This window comes from Geotrypetes seraphini, chromosome 3 (assembly GCF_902459505.1).
Source record: "Geotrypetes seraphini chromosome 3, aGeoSer1.1, whole genome shotgun sequence".
Lineage (NCBI taxonomy): Eukaryota > Metazoa > Chordata > Amphibia > Gymnophiona > Dermophiidae > Geotrypetes > Geotrypetes seraphini.
The window spans coordinates 343,173,475-343,199,020 of NC_047086.1; the positions used below are offsets into that span (position 1 = coordinate 343,173,475).

The 25,546-nt window shown below is 41.1% G+C and overlaps 1 protein-coding gene across 13 annotated transcripts in view; it reads left to right on the forward strand.

Moving 5' to 3' along the window:
• LCLAT1 (lysocardiolipin acyltransferase 1) overlaps positions 1–25,546 on the forward strand; it is a 296,554-nt gene that overhangs the window by 48,829 nt on the left and 222,179 nt on the right. For 6 of the 13 annotated variants that reach the window (XM_033938078.1, XM_033938079.1, XM_033938074.1 and 3 more), the window contains exon 3: positions 2,225–2,346. The exons of the other annotated variants lie outside the window; for them this stretch is intronic. The gene's annotated coding sequence lies outside the window, so the exon portion shown is untranslated. The remainder of the gene's footprint in view (positions 1–2,224; positions 2,347–25,546) is intronic. 13 annotated transcript variants of the gene reach the window in all.

The following is a 25,546-nucleotide window of genomic DNA, read 5'->3' on the forward strand; positions in this document are numbered from 1 at the left end:
AAGTGATCTCTTTGTAAAGGGCATGAAGTGGATACACTGCCCCCAGCCACCAAAGTAGATGAAGCTTGTAAATAGCACGCTCGATGCTTTCCATTTTTTTTTTTCTGATCAATTTATGGTTCGGAACAGAAGCTTCTTCTTATCCCTTTTGTCTTCTAAGAGGAGGTGCTGAAAAATTGTCAGCCCAATCAGCTTTCTAAATTCTGAATATTATTTTACCACTGGAGCTGAAAAGAGTGTTATTTTATTTTGCAAAGTGCCAATTTGAAAAATTGTAATGCTATGTTTTTACATTGTTTCATTGCTAATTCAGTGAAGACCTTAATTGAGTGTTCAAAAACCAGAATCCTTAGATTGACATGAACAATGTAGAGCACTCTAATAGTGTAAAATGCATGATATTATCAAACCAGGGGAAAAATATCTCAAAACACCCCTGGGATCCAATCAATAGAAGGACACCAATTTGGGGTTAGGGTCTCATCATCGATCAAAACCTCTGTGTAAATTTATAAATAATTTAATCTATTTTTAAATATTTATATATATATATATATATATATATATATATATATGTGTTTATAAATATTTTTTTATAAATAAATGTTTTAAATCAAATTTCAATTTCTCCCACATTGATGGAAAATGAAGAGCTGGTAACTATTAAATATAACAAAGGACTTGAAATCTGACAAGCTGTAATGAAACTAGCAACAAGCACTTATCTTTATGACCCGACGGAGGCCAAATCCGTTTCACACCAACGGGCTTCTTCAGGGGAATTATTGAAGCTTGTTGGATGCCAGTTTCTATTAATTAACAGTTGTCCGATTATCGTAAAATCCAAGGTGCCTCGGTCAACGCAGCTGGCTCGAAAGCGATACCGCGTCGCTCTTTGCCCCACGCAACAGACTCTGGATGGCCCGGAGTCTGGGTTGGGTAATTTTCAAGGCTTTTGAAGTTCCCATCCTAACGCAGGAGGCCAAGTGACTCGGAAGTCATTTCAGGGGCCCTGTCAGAGGTTCAGTGAGAGCAGGAGACAGCAAGCCTCAGGCTCTCGCTCCTCGCTCCACAATGATGCCAGGACAGGGGCCAAGACACCCTCCCCCCCCCGATAGGGGGCAGGGAGTCAGCCTTTTGGTCAGTCTGGTCTAAGATTAGCGAAGACCACTGGGTTCTGAACATAGTCCGGGAGGGGTAGAAAATCGAGCTCTGTGCCCCCCTGCCAGAACACTTTGTAGATTCTCTGGCCGGCTGGCTGCTGAGAAACCCCACACTAATATTGAGCCTAAGTGGAAGCAAAATAACATAACAACATAACATAAAACATAAAAATGTATTTATATACTGCAGTACCTTAGGAGTTCTATGTGGTTTACAAAAGAAAATTGAAATGGTGACAATAAATACTAATTACAAAATTTTCTTAAATAAGTAGATTTTCAATAATTTCCTGAACTGCTGGTAAGAGACAGAACCAACTAACAGATTTACAAGCCCCTTTATCACAAGATGCTGCCTGAAAAGATAGGAGTCGTTGAAAAAGCAAACAAATTACAATTACGTTTTGGGCATTGTGAATTAATGAATAAAACATGATCCAGAAAATAACCAGGTGCTAAATTATGTAAGACTGTATAGCATATACAATCAAACTTAAATATGACTGTGGCCTCGACTGGTAACCAATGTAATCTTTGGTAATAAGGTGTGATGTGATTTAATTTTTCCAAATTTAAAAGTAATTGGACTGCCGTATTTTGTATGATACGGAGTTTATGAAAATTTTTCTGATAACCTGCTAAGTAATCCAAAATACTTAGAATTAATGACTGTACCAACAGTCTAAAAGAAGAAACATCAATATATGGTACAATAATCTGTAACTTCCACAACATTTAGAAACTTCTTACTAAAGCATCTGTATTTGAATTCATTGTGAGATTTTGATCTAAAATAACCCCTAGAATTCTTATAGTTGGATTAATTGAGTACAAAATTCCATTCAAATTTATACTCATCTCTATTTCTTTCTTCTTACAAGGAGTAGCATAGAAGAATTTTATTTTTTCTGTATTGAGTTTTAACTTAAATTCGATCATCCATAATTCTACAGTTGTGACTGCGGTGGGAATCAACTGCATAGATTGAGAGAATGATGAATATATTGGAATTGCAATAGTAATATCATCAACATAACTGTAAAATGTCACATCTAACTTAGATAACCTATGTCCCAGAAATGACAAAGTCGACATTGAAGAGTAAAGGAGAGAGAGAAGATCCCTGAGGAACTCCACAAGAATTAGTCCATTTGTTAGAAAATACATTCTCAAATCAGACCTGGTAGGTACAAAAATGCAAAAAGCTCTAAAACCATTTAAAGACATTACTAGAAATGCCTAAAGCATCCAAACATCTAAGTACCGTATTTGCCGGCGTATAAGACGACTTTTTAGTACCTTAAAATCCTCCCCAAAGTCGGGGGTCGTCTTATACGCCGGGTACAGTTTACTTGCGGGGCTGGATGTACTCAGTCGCGCGGCTCTTCTTCTCCCTACCTTCTCTGCTTGCAGCACAGAGCCGAACGGAAGTCTTCCCGACGTCAGCGCTGACGTCGGAGGGGAGGGAGGGCTTAAACAAAGCCCTCCCTCCCTCCGACGTCAGCGCTGACGTCGGGAAGACTTCCGTTCGGCTCTGTGCTGCAAGCATGGCAGGTAAGGAGAAGGAGAGTAGCCTCGCGGTTCGAGGGGCGGCCGCCCCGCCCCGGTTGCAGCACAGCCGGCCAGGTTCCCTTACTTTTGTGGCACTTCCCCGACCGACTGATAACAGCCCGGGTCCGACCATCCTCCCTGCCCTGTAGCCGCGAATCTAAATACCTTCTTACAGCTGCTGTAAGAAGGTAATTTAGATTCGCGGTTAAGGGCAGGGAGGTTTGTCGGACCCGGGCTGTTGTCGGTCGGTCGGGGAAGTGCCACAAAAGTAAGGGGACCTGGCCGGCTGTGCTGCAACCGGGGCGGTAGAGAAGGAGGGGGGGAGAAGGACGCTGAAATGCCATGGTGAAGACAGGAGGGGGGGGGAAGGACTCTGAAAGCACTTGAAGACAGAGGAGGGAGAAGAACGCTGAAAGCACATGGGGGAATACAAAGGGGTGGAGAAGGAAGAAGGGGTCGTCTTATACGGCGAGTATAACACAAAACTCTATTTTTTAACTGAAAGTTGGGGGGGTCGTCTTATACGCCCAGTCGTCCTATACGCCGGCAAATACGGTAGTTGATAATGATCAACAAGATCAAATGCTCTGCTTAACAGAATAGGGCAATTTTTGTAGTTTGGTGACTTTTTCCGAAAGTTTTGTAGGTTTTCTGTTATAAAATGATTCCCTAAAATAACAAAATTTTCAGTGAGTAAGTACAATTGTAATGTCCAATCTAGACTATTGATTAAATGGTTTATATGTTGAATTCACAAAGTTATTTTTGATGAAAAGCAAACTTAGGGTTAATAATATGAGAGTAAATCAAAGAGTAAAGGCAAAATACATTTAACAGCTTTAATAAAAGTAACTTTGAGCAATTGAACATATCACTTTTCCACTTAGCCCCCATGCAAGATGACACATTTGTTGTATCGTTCAACTAGCTTCTGCATTCCTACAGAGAAGCTTTTTGGCTTCTCCCAAAACCAGATGAGCACCGCTTCCTTTACTTCATCATGCTTTGTCTTTTGCTCTCTGGGTCGCAGTGGTGCACCCATGTCTTATTGCCAGTAACAGTTCTCTCCTAAATACTTGGATCTTCTTCATACCGTCTCAAGAACTGGGTTGCAACCTCCACACACTGTTGCTTGTGCAGATCAGTAAGCTGTATGGGACCCCATCGTGTGTAGACTTTCCTGTATCCCAAGTCATCATACGTTATGGCAAATACAGATCCATAGCTGATATCCAAATTTACAGCCAGTTGTGACACCATTATCGGTCTTCTCTAATCAAGGCATCCGCCCTGTTAATGTGCTTTTGTGTGTGTGATGTTGATGGGTGACTAGAACGACCTTTGTAGGTTACACCTGTTCTTCTTGCTTTTATACCTTTTTACCCACTCATAAACTTTTCATTGATTCGTGGTGCTATGTCCATAGTGAGTCAATATCCGATGGTGATTTTCCACAGGTTTTACTCCCTCTGCCCACTGAAAACACACCACTGCACATTGTTCTTCAACAGTGCAATCTTGCAATGGGGCATAGATATTTCTGACCTCGTGGCTGCCACATGACTAAAGGTCAAGCGCTGCACTGTGCATGGACAAACTAGCCAACAGACAATGTACGAGTACATATATTGCATTTCACTAGATGTGTTCCGGTTATCGTGTAATTTAACAATTGCCTTTAATTTTTGTTTCACCCTTGTAGCATCTGTGTTGGTGTACTGTGTGAGGGTCCATCTTTTTATTTCTACTTCTGTATAAATTCTACTTTCACTGCATATCCTTACTCGTGATTTTACTATATTGAGCTAATGCATCAGTCTAGCGCAGTGGTCTCAAACTCAAACCCTTTGCAGGGCCACATTTTGGATTTGTAGGTACTTGGAGGGCCTCAGAAAAAAATAGTTAATGTCTTATTAAAGAAATGACAATTTTGCATGAGGTAAAACTCTTTATAGTTTATAAATCTTTCCTTTTGGCTAAGTCTTAATAATAATATTGTCATTTATGGTTAAAAAGACATATGATTAAGAAACTGTTTTATTTTACTTTTCTGATTCTGATAAACATACCGAGGGCCTCAAAATAGTACCTGGCGGGCCGCATGTGGGCCCCGGGCCGCGTGTTTGAGACCACTGGTCTAGCGGAAGGAATGTATGTTGGAGAACCCTTCAATATATTTTTCTTAAGAGTTTAAAACACGCTATGTTAAAATGGCACAAACCAACTACACTCTATGCACAACTGCATCATTACAGTAGAATCTCAGCCAGTATTCATCCAACCTGCAAAAAAATCACCAGGGGGGAAAAAAGGTCCCACGAAGCACCAGCAGCTGCAGTCCTGAGCCGCGAAGCCCCCCCTCCTCTCCTTCCTCCCTTAAACCCCGAAGCAGTAGAATCAGTGGCAGTCTTGAGCTGTGAACCAGAGGAAAGTCCCTGCTGGGGCTGACCGTGAGCAGCCTGTTCCAAGCACTGCCTCCTGTTTACCGGCTGCCGCTTTGGGGAAGGGAGGGGGTTCAAGGCTCTGCACTGCGGCCTGCTTCTGCTGCTTCAGGGCTGGTGGGGGGTGGTGGTGTTCGCAGCTCAGGACTGCTGCTGCGCTCGTGCTTCGGAGCAGGAGGGAGAGAGGAATTGAGATCTGGGTTAGACAAGGATTCTTATACAGCACTGTCAAGCAGCCAGAAAAACAGTTATCCGGCATCCACCAATCCCCATGGGAGCCGGATTTCTGAGATTCTACTGTATTACACTTCTATGTGCTCCCCAGTTTGGGGAAAGATGGGGATAAGGTATTTTTGGCACCCTTCTCCACACCACTCCTACAAATCTTAATAAGCTTATACTGTGGTATTGAGTCGGAAGAGACTTACCTGGAAACATACAGCCAGGGTCCCTAGCCACCACATGGTTTCAAGGCTTGGGGCAGGAGATGACAGTTCACGACTTGCAGTCCCAGTTCCAGAATCTTTGACAGGTTTAAGGTTACTAATCTGCAAGAAACTCAATTCAAGCTTTTACATAAAATTTAATTGACAAGCTTAAAGGGGGGGGGGGGTGTCCAAATTGGTCTGTGGACAGATGATACCTGCATCAAGTACTTCTCTTTCCAAGGTACCTTCTTACACTCCTTTCTAGAGTGCCCCAATATTCAGATATTTAACAATGTGTTTTGAGCACTAGAGAAAGTGTTACAGACCAAGATGGATTGGAACTATCTAGCTCTTTTCTTGGGTGATGGTCAGGTTTTCATAGACCAAGGGTTATCAAGGGAGGCCAGGAAATTTATTCATACGGTTATCATATTGGTTAAAAAAAATAACAGTGCTACAGTTTTGAGTCTCCCCAGATGATCCACCATTCAAAGGGTGGTTATCTAGAATGCATTACATGGCTTCATCTGAATTACATACCTACCGTTAAACCTTGATAAAATGACTGAATTATAAAAATCTGTGGAAATGCTTTGTGCATACTTCCTCCATGTATAATGCTTATGAATCTATGATAGCTCAGGTGGCTGTTCTTCCCATTTCAAATCTACAATATTGATTGGGGGGGATGATTTTATGTATGTATGTATGGTTGTCTGTACGGATGTCTGAATTTCTGTAAGTTCATAAAAGATAAAAATTTAATCCAGTTTTTTAGATTGCAAAACGTACCATGTTTATTGCAATACTGGTGCTGAATTGTTTATACTGGGAAGATTTCAGGCTTTGTTCTCATGAGAGATCATTCTGCTGTTAGTTGCCTGTACATGTCATTTCCCTTTTATTGATCTTTTTAATAATTTTGACCAGATGTTCAGTGTTATATCATTTGTTTTGCAATGCATGGCACAGCCTTAATAAAAATGAGATGGGGGGGAAAAAAATGCTGTGCTGAGTCAGATTAATGGTCCATAGAGCATCACACACCATCTGATGGTGATCATCTACATCACTTGAAAACACTTGGCAGATAGATCCTAGTAGGAAAATCCATGCCATGTCGCTCACTCCCAAAAGTAAGAGGTGGAGACACCCAGGGCTATCTGATTAATTATCCGTGATGAAGCTGCCCTCTAGAAATTTGTCCAAATCTTGTTAAACTTGGTATCTACATTCCTTATTCACGATCCCTAGAAAATGTTCCATAGTCTGACTATGCATTGACTAAAATATTTTCTTAAAATTTGTTTTAAACATACTTCTTGTTGGAGATGTGCCTCTTATTTTTTTTTTTTTTTTTAATTTCCCCTATCTTGTTTTATGGCTGCTTTACAATATTTTTTTTTTACTCTCCTTGTATGACAAATGTTCCTACTTTTGTATTTGATATTACCAGTCAGATACTGTATGTGATTGTCCTCAAAGAAATGTCACAGTGATGTGTGTAGCACGCATAGCTCTTGGAATAAAAGAGAGAGCATGAAATGACTCCCACACAATGAATAAACCTATTAGCAGTGAATTTCAATAATACAGCAATGCTTTGGATAACTAACCTTTTTGGATGAGAGAACAGTGTAAGTTCTTATATTAGGTCACCTGTCAGGGTTACTGTTGACTCACTGTTCTTGTTCTCTCTCTGAAGGTTAGTCCGAGTCTCACTATATCCACTGTGGATTTTCACAACCAAATCAGATCTGTTCTGGGTCTAAGTAGCAGTGTCCCGTTTTATTTAACTAAAGAATATTTAGGGGGAATTCATGAAAGGGCACTAAGCGTGTTAGCTCACTCTAGCCTCTAAAGACGCCCATAGGAATATAACGGGTATGTTTAGCAGTTAGTGCGCCCTAACACGATTGCGCGCACTAATGCATTAGCGCCCTTAGGGTCATAAGTACATGCTCAAGATGTTGCACTTACCCCAAAAGGAAAGGAAGAGGCACTTATCTGTATTATGTAGGTTACTAACAAATAGAGAAAATATGTGGAGCATGGCTTATGGTAGGTACTCTTTCTAACCCTCTGTGTGCATGTGTGTCTGTATGTGCACATGAGTATATCTGATTGTGTGAGCCTGTGGGTTTGTATCTGTGTTATCTCTATATGGACCTCAGGGGAGGGATGGCTTAAACAGAGAGGTTCCTAAACATTGCATTGGTTTGGAAAAAATAATATGAAAGCAAGTGTTTTAAAATATGTATCCATTAGATATAATGGTCAACATATTTCAGAGACTGCATTGTACCACAAAGTGCCATCATTGGATAAGTTTCTCTTATCTGTTCTCTTCTCCTCTGTTGCTAACTCCTAGCTCTGTCCCTTCTGCCTTGCTGAGCAGCATGCTTGGAAATGCCTGCCTGACTTGGTAGGTCTGACTCCATCCCTCGCGGTATTCAGATCCAGGCTTAAAGCCCACGTCTTCAAAGTTGCATTTAAGTCCTAACCTTACCAACATGCAAAGCACAAAAATCTGTTTGCCATTTCCTCTGTAGTCCCTTACGCTTTCTACCTCATCATTCCTTCTGTAATTCCATACCTAAATATATGTACATAGTTTCACCATTTGTTCTGTATGTTTGCCATAATTAGATTATAAGCTCTTTTGAGCAGGGACAAAGTATCCCCCCTCCCCCCCCCACTTGGACGTGTATATTGAAAGGGAAAAAGTAATACTCATTCTTTACAAAATCTTGTTAATGGCTCCCAAACATCCTTAAATTTCTGAAAATGCCCCTGCTGCATGACTATCACATGCTCCATTTTAAAAATGTCCAAATAAACTGTGGCATAAGTTAGAATGTTCCTTAAAGTCCAGTACTATCTCATATAGGTATTTATCATCTGGACTCTGTATTGTTAACATCAGTAATAAATCTCAAAGGGAAGCCTCAGCTCCACCACTCCACCGCAAAGCCGCTTTTCAAATTGTGGGAAGCCTTACGTGGTGCCTCATCATTGACTGTTACCTTCTTGATAGTAAACTTTTCTTTGTTCTGCTTTTTATGTGGTGAAATTATCTAAAAAAATTTTTGTTGCATAATAGCATTTCCTCTAATAAATATATATAAATATAAAGTGCTTAAATAGTGCATTTGTACTTAGCTTATATCACAGCCAAAACCTAGGAGTCTGACCTGACATGTTTCGCATACATTGCTGTATCAAGGGTCCCCCTACGGAATAAAGCATAAAAAGCATGAAGCTGTGAAAAAACCATTCATACAACACAGCTACCTACTATAATCCTTTCAATGCTTCTCATATAAATGAATAGAATGTAGCTCACCGAGGTCGCTGTTGTCATCCGACTCCAAAATCTGTGAGAGAAAGATGGCCGCAGCGTACTAACCGGTGTTTATATACTCCTCCCCATTCTAATTCAAAATCTCCCTCCCCCCTGTTCCTATTGGTTAGATTTAGCCAATCCCAGATAGCCATTCTATTTCCCCATTTAACCCTCTAGGGTCCACCGTATCCAACAGGAAAATATATCGTTGTTCGCTTTGATTTAACTTTCTTTGATCTTTCCCTTTGTCCCTCCCTGTGATCTTATTAATAACTCGCTATCTGATCTCCTCCACCGTATGATTGTGTGTGATCCAGTGTTCCACTAGGGGTGCCTGCATGACTTTGTTCACAATACGTGATTTGTGTTCAGTCAGTCTAATTCTTACCCTCCTATTGGTCCGACCGACATATATCAAGTCGCACGGACACATAATCACATAGATGACATCCTGCGAGTTACAGTTAGTTTTCGCCCTCAAAGTCATGTCTCTACCTGGCACCTTCCACGAGCTGCCCTGAATAGTGGAGGAGCACCACTGGCACATCCCACACTGTTCATGGCAACTCCCTGTCTCCCTTATTTTTGCCCCATATTTTTGAAAATTACATTTTTGGCCCAGAGTTATACCCCTAGAGTAGGCTATCCGGGGAAAATCCTGAAGCGAGCGGTTGATATGTACTATATACCAATGTTGTCTCATGAGGTCCACCATTAGGTTAGTTGCTTTAGAAAAAGATAATACGCAGGTCAAAACCTCATTGTCTATCTCACTGCATGCCTTTTGCTCCTCTAGAAGGAGTTCCCGTTGGGCAAATCTAGCTCGTAAGTAAGCTAGTCTTATGGATCTCTCCGGATAGCCTCTCTTTCTAAGTCTATTGGAAAATAACTTAGCCTGGCTCTTATATTCTTCCACAGTGGAGCATACTCTCCGGGTCCGTAAAAACTGCCCTACCGGCAGATTAAATCGTAGTTTAAAAGGGTGAAAACTGCGGAAATGAAGTATCGTATTGCGTGTTATCGGCTTCCTATATAAGGATGTATGGATCTTACCCCCATGTATCGAGATGGCAATGTCCAGAAATTCTATCTGCGTCTGATGGCATGACATGGTAAATTTTATATTGGGATCCACCAAATTCAAATATTGGTGGAACTCTTCCAAACGCTCCCTCATATCGTCCCAAATTAAAAAGATGTCATCCAAAAAACGGCCCCAGAATAAAATATGGGATTCCCACAGTGTCCCGTATACCTGTGTATCTTCAAATGTGGCATAAAGAATTCCCCCCCAAATTGCCATATCTTTTTTGAAATGTGGTGACTAAGGGGTCCTTTTCCTAAGGCACTTATGCTAAAATGGCTAGTGCGCCTTAGTAAAAGAACCCCTAAAATTGCACTCAGTGTTCAAGGTGCAGTTGCAGCATGGAGCAATACAAAGACATTATAATAATCTCCGTTTTGTTCTTCATTCCTTAACTAATAATTCCTAACATTCTGTTTACTTTCTTAGTTGATGCTGCACACAGAGCAGAGGGTTTTAGAAGCCATTTTTAATTAGAGCAGCATCCTCCAAGACGGGGTTGGGAACCACTGGTCTAGAGGAATGGCGGGTGGCATTAACCACGGAGATTGGGAAGGGACCTGTTTCCATGCAGGTAGGTGGTTTGCGCCTAAAGACGTATGAGGAGAGACTGGAAGCCCTGAATATGTATACCCTAGAGGAAAGGAGGGACAGGGGAGATAGTAAGAGTGGAGGAAAAGGCCATAGTCTGTTATTTGCAAAGACATAGGGGAAGCCACTGCTTGCCCTGTATCGGTAGAATGGAATATTGCTACTCCTTGGGTTTTGGCCAGGTACTAGTGACCTGGATTGGTCACCGTGAGAACGGGCTACTGGGCTTCGTTGGACCATTGGTCTGACCCAGTAAGGCTATTCTTATGTTCTTATATAAACCAACGTTTTATATTCTTCACATGATATATTTTTCTGATGTGTGCTGATATGTATGCAAAGGACCGTGCAGGCAGCATGAACAAGGAGTCGCCCCAAGGAACTCACCCAAGAAGCACATCTTTCTACTTGGGCTCACTCCTGTACCATGTGCTGCCATGATACAGATGCTATTAGAGATTTTTTTTATGTTTTTTAGTGCAAGAATACTGACAGGGATGGTTGTGTGGGTAGAAGGGCATGTTAAAAATATCCAGTATAGTGTAAATATTCTAGAAAAACAAGGTGAAATAAATGCAACCATAAAGTACGGTAATCTCATCAAATAAGGGCATGTTAAAAATATCCAGTATAGTGTAAATATTCTAGAAAAACAAGGTGAAATAAATGCAACCATAAAGTATGGTAATCTCATCAAATTAAAAAAAAAAAGTAGCAAACAAGCCAACTTGGAACTGGAGATGACCATAAAATTAGGAAATAGAAAATTAATTTGCTGATCATAGAATACAGATTGGTTAATTAGCCTTGGTTAGAAGTTCTGTTTGTGAAGCATTTCTTATCTGGCTACAGTAATCGTTTTCTGACGGCTGGCGCTTGGGATAACAAGTCCAGTCGTTCATGACAGGTAACCCTTGAAACTCATTTTACAGTGGCTTGTCAACAGTGTCTGAGCAGCTAAAATACTTTCTTGTCTGTTACCATCTCACTACATTTCTTCCTAAGTACATTCCCTTAGGGGGTGACCAGGGCTAATGGTACCCTGCGTCTGAGGGGCATGAGTTAGAATGTTTATGAAATAACCATGAATTCTACTCCTAATGCTGTTATCTGGCTATGAGCATTGACTCATGTTTTGAATGTATTTCGTTTATGTTGATCTCCTTTCTTTTCTGTGTTCCTCCTTTTCTCTCTTCCTGATAGTATCGGTGAAATATGTAAATCCCACTATGCTAATCTGTGCCAGTGTATTCTAATTGTCATGTGTTGGAGAGTTGTTGTCAGATTAAACATTTTCATTGGCACATCAAATGTATTTACACTGCTGTTTTTCTTTTACTAGTGGTGAGAGTGGGTAACACTAGAAGCTGCTAAAATAGATGCTCTGAGGTCATTGCACATCTGTTATTTATTTATGCTGTTTATTTTGCAAGTCTGGTTTAAAACAAAATCGTGTCCATGTTGGTTTCAGTGTTGCATGGCATTTCGGGAATTAGCCTTGACCGTTTAAACTTATGTCACTATGGCAATCATACGGCTGCTTGTCACTGGCACTGGCCAATCGGATCACTAGATAACATAATATCATGGAATCTTGTCTGTAGCGTATATTGCCTCTTTTGTAGAAAGATGTTGTTGGATTGCTTCATTGTAAGAGGTGAGGAAGGTATTGGCGCTTGTTTTAGACAAAGATGTAAAACATTGACGTATGATGATGATACACTGGTGGTCTCCTCACACTAACAACCTAAACCTAAGGTTCCCAACTTGTGTGCTATATAAAATTTGCTCATTTGTATATGGAGAAAACCTGGTAAGTCACAGATAATGATAATATAACATTGATGCATATAGCAATGATGATATAACATTGATGTCCTGGAGGAAAAGTCCATAGTCTGTTATTGAAAAAGACATGGGGGTAAGCCACTGCTTGCCCTTGATCGGTAGCATGGGATGTTGCTACTCTTTGGGTTTTGGCCAGGTACTAGTGACCTGGATTGGCCACCATGAGAACGGGCTACTTGGCTTGATGGACCATTGGTCTGACCCAGTAAGACTGTTCTTATGTCAGTGTATCGCAAACTGTGTGCCCCGGCATATTCCAGGTGTGCTCCGAGATGCTGGCGAGGAGGAGAGGCACTGGCGCCTCTGCTCCTTCTTCTCACCTCTCCTTCTGCAGCATCCCCCTTCCAGCGGTAATAGGAGGCTCAGGGCCAAGACTGGAGGACATCTGCGTTGACATCAGTGCCCTGAGATTAGTGTGCCGCAGCTTAAAGAGTTTGCAACACACTGATTGATGCAGTTGATTGAGGAAGATAGAACAGCTTGGTGTTCTTTAGTCCTGCCACTATGCACAGGGGCTTAGTATCTGTTACCACATCAAATGGATAATCTGTGTTCATACTGCTAGGTGAAGGGACCTAGGCTTTAGAGCAGGGGTGGCCCCGTGAAGATTTTGTGCAGCCCTGGTTGAGGGCGATGCAGTGTTTTCCTCTGCTGCCCCTAGGTATTTACCGTCTTGCCGGCTCCCTCCTCTGTCTTGCTGCAGCGTTTGTGCTTTTGTGCGGCCACAGAAACATTTTATTCGGCCAGTGTGGCCCAGGGAAGCCAAAAGGTTGGACACCCCTGCTTTAGAGAATGACACGGGGAAAAACTTTGTCTCCGTCTTTGCCCCGTCCCCGCGAGCTCAGTCCCATCCCAGCTATAAAAGTAGCAACCGTATGACCGATTTCTCTTCCTGGTTAAAGAACATTCAGAAAGCTTGAAGGGAAGATGATACTGATACTAAGGGGTGGATGGGAAAGTGGTAATGCCAGAGAGTGGTGGAGTATTTGTAGAAGCAGTGAACTTGGTGGTATGCTACAACAAAAATAGGTATGTTGCTACACAAAAAGGTTAGGAACCATTGTTCAAAACAGATTATCAAATGTATATCATCAATAATAATAAATTGAAACCAAGTATGATAATTAATATATGAGATCTTTAGATGTCTGTCGACAAATTTGAAAGGATGGATTTTACAGTTGAACCAAAAGGTACCAATGGCCCATGGCAACAGGAATAACTATTTCTCCACTAATAGCAAAATGCACATAACAACCAGTAGCAGATTACATGGTTCAGTCACTAGGTATCACTGTGAATAACAACCATTAAGAAAGTTATAGGGTCAGTCACTAGATGTCGTTGACTATCAATCATCCTCTCTTGTTTTTTCTTCACCCTCCATTCCCATAGTCTTAGGGCTCCTTTTACAAAGCCGTGCTTAATAGCGCACGCTAAACCGCTGGCCGCGCTAGCTGCTACCGTCTCCTCTTGAACAGACGGTAGTTTTTTGGCCTGCTCGGGGGGTTAGCGTGTAATTAAGTCACGCGCGCTAAAAAAGGAGCTCTTAGTTATGTTTAACATTAACATATGCATTTATATTTCACTTCAGTTAAAGACTGATCACATAATAAAAACATAATTAAATCATGGACAGAGCCAAAAATAATAAACACATTTATTCAGTCTAACCTTAGATATTTTTTAAAAAGCCAAGTTTTCAAATTTTGTCTAAATCTATAGGATGAAATTATTCTAGGTAGCTTACGCAGCACATTCCACAAAAGAGAACCCTGATCCATGATATGTTTGCAGTGTACAAGGCATAAAACTATCTCGGATATATTTGGAACATTTGATCAGATTTCAAATGCTATGGGGCTCATAATAATAAAAAAAAAGTCCAAAAAGTGGCCTAAATTGGTACTTGGACGATCAAAAAGTCAGATCGTCCAAGTACGATAATCAAAGCTGGTTTTAGACTTATCTAAAACCAGCTTAGGCCTTTCCCCTGCCTTTAAATGCGGGGTTCGGAGGGGGCGATTGGGGGATTGGGTGCACCATGGGCAGGAGGGCCTAGGATCAAAAAAAAGTGAAGAACATTAAATTTAAGAAGCGTAAGCTAGAGAAAGAAGGCAGACATGTAAAGGAAGCTCGGGGGAACAAGGGCAAGATGAAAAATTGATGAAAACAAAGATATAAAGAAGATGTGGTGTGTTAAGCTTTCCAAAGTGGTGGCAGATTTTCTGTAGGTGATGTTCATGTGTATGAGGTTTATAGAAGTGTAAGAATGGAAAAAATTAGTGCTGTCAAGAAATATCTTCAAAGCAATCTAACCATGGAATAAAAGGGTTTTCTATAGCTAGGTGCAGTTTTTAAAATATTGTCCCCTCCACTCCCAGTGTGGATATAGTATGTGTGTAGTGCCAGTTGCATTTATGGGAGACATTCTCAGGGGCAGAGTAAGAGATCAGGTACATGAATTTGATTTATCTATATGCATTTGTGTTATAGCCAACATTTTTTCTGCAAATAAACCAGGCTTATTGACAATAAATAACTTTTTGACAATTGCCCTTGAAACATTTATATGTAATACAGCACTTAGATATTAACTCAATGGGCTGTATATCATAGAAATATGATGGCAGATAAAGGCCAAATGGCCCATCTGGTTTGCCCATCCACAGTAACCATTATCTTTTCCTCTTCTAAGATATTCCACGTGCCTATCTCAGACTCCCTTGAAATCAGTCAAATAAAGAGAAACAATGAACTATATCCCAGACTCTTCAGGGTGATGATTAGGACATCATCAAGAATTATATCTCGGAACATACAAAGCTAAAATTTCAGGGGGCTTAGGATCAGTGTTGGAAGTGAGGTCTTGTTGTTTGTTGTAAGAATATTTTATTAGTGTTTTTTTTTAAACAAATTCTCTTGAAACTTACATGTAAAGGCTTTCTCACTAGCAGATTGGTTTCAAAACCCTTCCACTGCCCACTGAACTTTTCCCTCCTTTGACTGAGGAATGGATGCCACAGCTCCTTTTGGAAGACAATGCATAGGAAAAGGGAAAAATAGAATACAATGATAGATAAAGGTTGTAAAACCTGCTGATTCTTTTAGGTTTCAACCAGTGACAAGATTAATATAAAGTTTCAATAACATTTCCTACAATTGTGTATTTCAGCAGGGGCAGATCAAAAAGCTGCAATTATTAATCTTATAGCATCCAAAAGTAGTATTTTAGTTAGAAGAACTATGGACCAGCAAGAAAAAAACAACCCACTTAGCAGTTATTTCTAGTGTTTTGGGAATAGTACATTATTTGGAAGGCATCTTTAGATGTTTCTGTGACTTTTGAGCTTTGGGTATCAGTAATAGCTAATTCTTCTTTTGCGTATGATGCATCACCTTGCTTCACTTCAGAAAGAAAGTGAAGGAGTGAGGTAACGTCACATGCAAAATGAGAATTAGAACATAAGAATAGTCTTACTGGGTCATACCAATGGTCCATAAAGCCCAGTAGCCTGTTCTCATGGTGGCCAATCCAGGTCACAAGTACCTGGCCAATACCAAAAGAATAGCAACATTTCATGCTACTGATCCAGGGCAAGCAGAGGCTTCCCCCATGTCTTAATAACAGACTATGGACTTTTCCTCCAGGAATTTGTCCAAACCTTTCTTAAAACCAGCTACATTATCCACTTTTACCACAATCTCTGGCAACGTGTTCCAGAGCTTAACTATTCTCTGAGTGGAAAAATATTTCCTCCTATTGGTTTTAAAAGTACTTCCCTGCAGTTTCATCGAGTGTCCCCTAGTATTTGTAATTTTTGATGGAATGAAAAATCGATCCACTTCTACCCGTTCTACTCCACTCAGGATTTTGTAGACTTCAGTCATATCTCCCCTCAGCCGTCTCTTTTCCAAGCTGAAGAGCCCTAACCTTTTTAGTCTTTCCTCATACGAGAGTTCCATTCCCTTTATCATCTTGGTTGCTCTTCTTTGAACCTTTTCTAGTGCCGCTATATCTTTCTTGAGATAAGGAAACCAGAATTGAACGCAATACTCCAGGTGAGGTCGCACCATGGAGCTTTATACAGAGGCATCATAATATCTTTAGTCTTGTTAACCATCCCTTTTTTAATAATTCCTAGCATCTTGATGCCTGTAGCTTAAAATTCCATCATTAGTAGCACGTATATGGGGAAAAATATCTCAGTATGTATATCATGGAAGAAAGGTGGGAGAGGGAAGATAATGGTGTAGAACAGGTAAGAATGAATCGATTTTCCACTCTTTAAAAAAGTACAAAAACCAGGGGACCCTCAATGAAATTACATGGAAAAACTTTTAAAACAAATAGGAGTAAATCTTTTCTTACTCAAAGAATAGTTACATTCTGGAATTCATTGCCAGAGAATGTGGTTATAGTGGTTAGCATAGCTGGGTTAAAGAAAGGTTTGGACAAGTTCCTGGATGAAAAGTCCATAATCTTCTATTGTGACGGACATGGGTCAGTAGCATGGAATGTTGCTACTATTTGGTTTCTACTAGGTACTGTGACCTGGATTAACCACTGTTGGAGATAGAAAACTGGGCTAGATGGACCATTGGTCTGATCCAATATGGTTGTTCTTATGACATTTTTAAATACCTTGTGGCTTAAATACACAGGAGGCAAGTCTCTTTCAACTGAAAGGAATCTATAGAATGAGGGAGTATAGGTTGAAGGTAAAAGGAGAGAGATTCAGGCCTAATCTAAGGAAATGCTTCTTTATGAGAAGGGTGATGGATATGTGTAATGGCCTCTTGGTGGAGGTGATGGAGACAGACTGTATCTGAATTTAAAAAAACTTGGGACAAGTATGAGGTACATACAGTAGGATCAGGATGCACGTTTTTTTAAAAAATCCTCCCTGAGGCAGGACACCCACATTGTAGGCCTCCGGAGCGCTTAAGCACACAAAAGGTGGAGCATGGACGTGGCTTCACCTGAAAGTGGCCTTGGGTAGGCTTAAGCATCGGTACGCATCTCAGACGAAAGAGAGATGCCCGAATGTAGACCTGCAAAATGCTGGCCTACATTTCAGGCATCTGTCCGGGAGTGCACGATTCTGCTTAGGATACTGGTGTGTGACATGCAATCGGCGGCCCATATTATTTAACCATTGCGAAACCAGAAATGTGCTTACAGTGTTCTGCTAAATACTTGGTCTTCAATCCCTTTCTCGAGGGCTGCCAGTGAGTCGGGGTTTGGAGGATATGGTTAATGAATATGCATGCAAGAGATTTGCATAGAAGGGGCTGATAGGCATGCTAATCTATCTCATGCTTGTTCATTAGAAACATCCTGAAAATCTGAGCATTGGTGGGACTGGGAGTGATGACCATGGCTTGAAATTGTGATGCACTTTCCATTTCCAGCTGAAAACTCAGCTGCTCAAGAGGAATCTTTATAATGTCTGAAAATAATTCAGCTTGCAGCTTTTTTTTTTTTTTTTTTTTAGATTCAAAGAGAAAACTCCTAGAATTTTAACTTCCAAAAAACACTGATGTGTTTTTCCTATTTCCTGCTTTTTGAAAGATTCTCCTATTTTGCCAATTCTCCCATTAATTATTATTTATTATGATTTATTTATTGCCTTCTTTATGCAATTCACCTACAGCAGTATACATTATTAGGGTGAAGAATTGCAATGATATAGTTTTAACAAAGACACGGGGCTTTTTTTATTAAGCTGCGATAGTGGTTTTAGCGTGTGCAGAATTGTCTCGCGCGCTAGACGCAAACGCCAGCATTGAGCTGGCGTTAGTTCTAGCCACGTAGCGCGGGTTTTAGCGCGCGCTAAAAACGCTATTGCAGCTTAGTAAAAGGAGCCCACAGTATCTCGATAACATTTAAAAGTGCAAAAGGCATGGACAGATGATGTTTTGCTCTCTGGCAAGGTGATTTGAAAAAACAAATGGGTGGGACAATGATATAGAACATAAATATTTAACAAGAAATGGAACAAAAATAGCATTAAAAAAAGATAATGAATCATTGTGCCAAAAATAACAGATTGGGTTGTGCAAGAAATGTACAATGCAAGTCATAAAGAGGGTAATTACGAGGGCTGATTGAAAAGTAATGAGACTTTGTGGGTTTTTAAAAAAATTCAGAATCAGATGACACCACGGGATCTGAACATTTTTCTTTTTCAAAGAGGCGTCCTTCATATTCGATACATTTTTTTTTTCTGCATTTCAAAAATGATTCAAAGATTTCACACAGTTTTTTTTTTTTCAGGGTTGAGAATGCCAAGAAATCACAGGGCACCAAGTCCAGGCTATATGGAGGGTGTTTCAGTGCTGTCCCATTAATTTCGGTCAGTGCTGCCAACGCAGTAGCCACAAACTGAGCAGTAGTTGCCAAAAGGTGAAGGGGAGGAACCCAACTACAAAACTAACACCAGAATTATATAATAATAACCCTGGAGATTAGAGGAAAGTTTGATAAGAAGTTTTTCTATCTCCCGACATTTATTATCAGTGCCTTAAGAATGGGACAATTTGAATCATTAAGTAAGTACTGCTGCTGTTGATTTTTGCCAGCTTGTTTACTTAAACTCTTTTGGCTGGAGGTGAGGGGCAGGGATTCCAATGTTATTTTGTGAATTAGATTGATAGTAATTGCACTATACAAGTTCATTCACTGTTGTTATTCACACATACAGTATGTTCCTATGATGGTGTGGGGATAAGTTGTGAGTTTATCTCACCTTGGAAAAAGTCCAGCATGTTCAAGCGTGGTGAACTTTGTGCTGCCTCGAGCTTGAAACCTCACACTGAGAACACACTTCTCCATTTTTATATTATTATTATATCATTAGTTTTGTAGTTGGGTTCCTCCCCTTCATTTTTTGACAAATACTGCTCAGTTTGTGACTTTTAAGAATATTTTGCAGTTGTTAGGGTTTTTTTTGGTTTCGTTTTTGTTTGCCAATGCAATAGCAGCAACATGCGGCTGGGTATTGTCTTGGAGCAAAAACCACTGTTTCTTCAGCCAAGTGAAGCCGAAAGTTCACGTAAAATTCGCCTGCTGTCATATTGCAACATCTCTAACTTTGGCAATGATGACATTCGTAACCACATTGGATGACCTCCAAGAACGCACTTTGTCAGTCACTTGCATGTTATCCTCTTTGGAGTGCTTCCACCACCGAAATACTGCAGCACGGCTAATTGTTTCACCACCATATGCTTTCTGTAACATTTCAAGTGTCATTACCGCTCTTTCAAAGTTTAAAACAAAATTCAATCACACACCTCTGGCATACTCTCACAGACACATCTTTCTTTCTCATCTGCTAAGACGAAACATACAAAGTTTTTCTTTTTGTTGTGTCCCAACAATGCAGACTACAGCAGTTCAACTTCAGTTTTTTAAAAATAATTTACATTTTGCATATCCTACAATTCTTTGCGGATTACAAATTATTCAGGTACTCAAACATTATTCCCTAACTGTCCCGGCGGGCTCCCATTCTATCTAATATACCTGGGGCAATGGGGATTAAGTGACTTGCCCAGGGTCACAAGGAGCAGTGTGGGATTTGAACCCACATCCTCAGGGTGCCAAAGCTGTAGCTCTAACCACTGCACCACACAGAAATGTTGATGTATGAGCGTCACAAGAAACAAACAAAAATCAAAAGATAGAGGCTCTAAATAGTCTTTATGAAAGCCAGGTGGTCCCAAGTAGATGTATTCAGATTTCAAATTATTTTCACCAAATGCCCATGTTTTGGCGCCTTAACACCTATGTCAGGGGCGTCAATTATTGACTGACTCTTAAGTCTGATATACATACAAATGACAAACATATATATACATTTTTCGCTCCATAAGACGCACCTCACCATAAGACGCACCCCAGATTTAGAGGAGGAAAACAATAAAAAAACATTCTGAACCAAATTGTGCACCCAGCCTCCCTCACTCCCTGCCAGGCTCTGCACCCTATCCCCCCTTCCTTGACCTGTAACCTACCACCCCCCTCACCTCTGGTGATCTAGTGGTAGGTTGGGACAGGAGGGATCCGTCCCAACCGACTAACAATTATTTTCTCCCCCTTCCCCCCCACAGTACTACTTTTTAAAACACAGCACGCACGCCCACTCTTCCTTTTAAAACACCCCTGCTCCGCAGTACCTTTTTAAGCGCCCCTTAAGCCTGGTGGTCCAGCGGTGTATGAGCCGACAGCAGCGTGCTGTCTGCGCTGCTGCCTGGGCCTGCCCTGCTTTCAGAATGGCTACGTCAGTTCTCACGGGACTCGGGGGTGTTTTAAAAGGAAGGGCTGGCAGGCGGGCAGGGGTGTTTTAAAAAGGTACCCGGGGGGCGGTCATCTTCGCTCCATAAGACGTGCACCCCCTTTGGGGTGGAAAAAGTGCATCTTATGGACCGAAAAATACGGTAGATAGATAGATCCACCTATAAAAACAAACAGCATAATTAAAACCAATTACCATAATTAAAAATCAACACAATAATGAAAACCAGGAACGGCACAAGACAGTTTCTCTATTTAAATTTTTTTTTTTTTAATACTTTGCATCTTCAAAAAAAAAATAGAGGCTACACAAGCCATATCATATATTTAAAATCAAAATTTATATTTAAACCTTAAGAACTTGCATTTATAAGCAAAGTTCCTGCACACAAACTTATAAATACAAAAGTAAAAGTAAAAACAGCCCCTGATAAAATTTACCTGAAAACCATCAATTTTAGCATCAAACAGGGCTCCACATTGATTGCTAACTAAAGCCAGTTTGAAAACATTAAAAACTGTATGTTCTGCTGAAAATGTCATTGATGACATAAGGGGTCCTTTTACTAAGCTGTTTTAGCGCGCGCTAAATGCTAACGCATCAATTATAGTCTGGGGACAGACTTAAAGATCTCAATCTGTGTACTTTGGAGGAAAGGTGGGAGAGGGGAGATATGATAGAGATGTTTAAATACCTATGTAATATAAATGTGATTGAGTCGAGGCTCTTTCATTTGAAAGGAAACACTGCAATGAGAGGGCATAGGATTAAGTTAAGAGGTGATAGGCTCCGGAGTAATCTGAGGAAATACTTTTTTTACCGAAGGTCAAGAAACTCATTCAAGAAAAAGAAAATACAGGCATATTATGTATTTAGCAGCAGGTGGAACTTATAGATGCTTGATGTGTCAGTTTGTTTAGGTTTGTGTTTTGGTAAGCCCCAGCTGGAATCCTTTGTACAGATCAAGTGTGATATGCTTCCTTGCGTTCCTTCCTCTCACCTTGTCTGTCTCTTCAAAAGATTTGAATATCTGCAAAATTACTTCCTTCCAAAAAACGAGCTATAAATAGAAATAGTTATTTTGGTAGCGTGAGGGGAGTACTTGTATTGTGTCCAAGTCCATCTGTTTGTTTGATCTCGTTTCATTGACAAAGGAGAACAGTTGCTTGTCTTGCCAAAGATTAGTTTATAATATCTGACAGTCTAATCTAATTATGGATATTTACAGATGGTGCCATGCCAGGTTGTTGTTTTTTTTTTTTTTAACTATTGTTTTGAAGCAGGTAAGACAACAGAATGGGTAGAAACACTTTTAAATTAGACAAGTCTACCCACCCCAGCTGACTCAAACCCAGCCAGGAAAGTAGCCCTGAGTAGCCCCTTAATATCCTTCCCCATCCAAATATCTAGCTCCAGCAACCCTGCCCTGACAGTTCTCTAGTTCTCCTCCCTTAGCACCAAGTACCAGAGCTAAAAGTATTGAAAAGAAGGAGAATAAAATCCCTTCTCTTTTCTGTAGTTGCATCCCAGATAATACCTTATTCTCTACCAAGTCAATTACAGGTACAGAGATGTGGTTGAAAAGGTGTCTAGTAGGAGATGAGTGTGGAAGGAGCCTGGAAGTGATGGACATGAAGATGGCCAAGAGATAAAGACAGATAAAGGTGGCGGAGGAAACTCAGGAGAAGAAACACGGGGGGGGGGGTGAAAAGGAGAGGGGAAGAGAACAGAAGTATGGAAATGGATGAAAAATTGTGGCAGAGATGAATAAAAGTGGAGGAAAGAAGCATTAAATTTGAGGATTCTGAAGGACAATGAATGATGGAGGGGGATTTTTGTCCTGGATGTTCTGTATACATGTATTTTCATAGGAGCACTTCAGGGATCATACAAGGTTCCCCTATATTGTAGCATTGGCACCTTGTAAAATTTGAGCGGTTAGTTGCTAGAAGGGTTTTGGTAGCATTTTTGAGTGTTGGTTCATATTTCTATAATAAATTTTGGTTGCATGTGTGGAATCCATTACTCTAAAAGCAGTTTGAAACTAACATCAGGATCACACTTTTTTCAGTAAGGGCTCAAGGCAAGTTACATTCAAGTACAGTAGATATTTTCATGTATCTGAAGGGCTTACAACTTTTTAAATTTTATATCTGAGGCAATGGAGGGTTAAGTGACTTGTCCAAGATCTCAAGCAACATCAGTGGGATTTGAGTCCTGGTCTCCCTGGTTCTTAGGCTGCTGCTCTAACCATGTTTGGTAACATCAGCAAACTAAAAGCTAGTGGGGCTAGGTGGCCCTTTGGCAACCTACCAAAAACATTACTAGGTAAATTTTATGGTTGTTAGTAACCTCAATTTTCTGTTACAATACTACTGAACATTACTATTCAAATGGTCAACAGGAAGATGCTTGACTGAAGTGCTAGGGCAGACTGAGAACCAAGTGTTGAAGTACCTGCATAAATTTCCAGAAACTGCAAATACTATTCTGCACAATATGTTGTTTTTCTGTACATTATTTTGATTTTATTGGTACATAATTTCCTGGAATATATATACAGTGTGCATAATACCATCAATAATGGAAGTACTGTATATACTCTAATATAAGTCGATCTGAATATATGTCGAGACTCCCATTTTCCCCCCAAAAAGGAGGAAAAATTGTTGACTCGAATATAAGTTGGGCAGCTTAATATTCAAGTGTCCTGTCCTGCCAGGTTCTGCACTCAGCCCCCTTCCCTCCCTGCCCTGCACTCAGTCCCATTCCCTACCAGGTTGTGAACCAAGCCCCATTCCCTGCCAGGCTCTGAACACTGTCCCACCTTCCTTCCCTTTACCCTCCTCCTCCTAAAAAGAGCCAACCTCATCAGTGATGTCACAATGGCTTGATTGACCCTTAATCCCCTCTGCCCTCTAACCCAGCCAGCAGATTAACCCTTAAACCACCTAGTGGTAAGCCGGGACAGGAAGGAAACCTCCCGTCTCCTACCCCAGCCGACACTAATAATTACCACCCTCCCTCCTTCCCTCTCTAACGTACCTGTTCCCTGGTGTCCAGCGTGTATCCCGTGCTGAAATCCTCCCGAAGATTGAAAATGTAGTAGCCAGAGGCGCACCTGGGCCGGCATGCAGCAGCGAGCTTTTCGTGCTGCTGGCTGGCCCTGCACCACTCCTTAATAGGCTGCTGCGAGAACCACGAATCACACGGCAATCTTATTTCTGTTCCTCTCTTCCCCCAATTCTCCCTACCCTTCTCATGGAATGCCCGCTCTATCTACAACAAACTTATCCATGACCTCTTTATTTCTAGAAAGCCCACCTGCTAGCACTAACTGAAACCTGGATCTGCCCTGAAGAGACTGCTTCAACTACCGCCCAGTGTTATGGAGGGTACCTTTTTTCACACACACCTCAACCAGATAGTCATGGAGGCAGTGTTGGACTCTTACTCTCACCATCTTGTAAATATCAGCTCCTTCTTCTGCCTCAATCTCACTGTTCTCCTTCTTTTTGAAGTTTACTCTGTCCGTCTATTCAAACCTCTATCTCTCAGAGTAGCAGTCATTTACCAACCCCTTGTTAAGTCCTTCTCCTCCTTTCTAACTGATTTGACTCCTGGCTCTCTTTCTTTCTTGAACCCTCATTTCCCTTCCTTATCCTCTGTGACTTCAACATCCATGCTGACTCCTATATGTCCAGGTTTCTTGCTCTAACATCCTCATACGATCTCCAGCTGTGCGCCACCACCCCTATGCACCAGCAAGGCCACTGCCTCGACCTTGTCCTCTCCTCCAACTGCTCTATCACCAAATTCTGCACCTTGACTCTTACCATCTCTGACCATCGACTGTTAACCTTCAGAACTCATCATCCTCCCCCCAAACCCTCCCAATCACTAACCATACATTTAGGAACCTTAAGACTATTGACCCTAACACGTTCTCTACCACTGTCTCATCCTTTCTTTTTACTACTATGCCACACAAGTCTGTCAATGAGCTGTCCTCTCCTATAACCATTCTCTCCTCTATTGATACCCTTGCCCCTCCCATTTCACATCATGTAAGATGTGCCAAACCCCAGCCCTGGTTGACCCCCCCAAATCCATTACCTGCGCTCCTGTGCCCGAGCTGCTGAACATCTATGGCTTAAATCCCACACACATGTCGACTTCATACACTTTAAATTCACATTGACATCCTTCTAATCTACCCTCTCGCTTGCCAAAAAAGAATGCTACAACCATTTAACTAACTTTCTTAGTGCCAAACTTTGCCATCTCTTTCTCACATTCAACTCTCTACTCAAAGTACCATCACCTCATATCCTCTCCTCACTCTCCCCCAGATGATGGCAGAGTTCTTCCACAGCAAGGTTCACAAGATCCACCTTGAATTCTCAACCATGTCACCTCCCCCCACCACCCCTTCCAAATGTTCACTCTGCCAGCCTCCCTTCAACAACCCCTACTACCTTTTCTTCCTTTTCTGAAGTCACGGAAGAGGAAACTGCTCACCACCTCTTCTCCAAACCCATCACCTGTTCCTCTGATCCAATTCCTATCCACCTACTCAAAGCCTTTGTTCCCACTGTCATTCCTCCCATCTGTCACATCCTCCAACCATACACTCTCCACTGCAACAGTTCCTGATGCCTTCAAACATGCCTTAGTTATCTCTCCTCAAAAATCTCTCCATAGACCCCGCATCCCCTTCCTAGCCAAACTATTCGAATGTGCTGTCCACCACTGTTGCATGGACTTCCTTTCTTCTCATAATATTCTCAA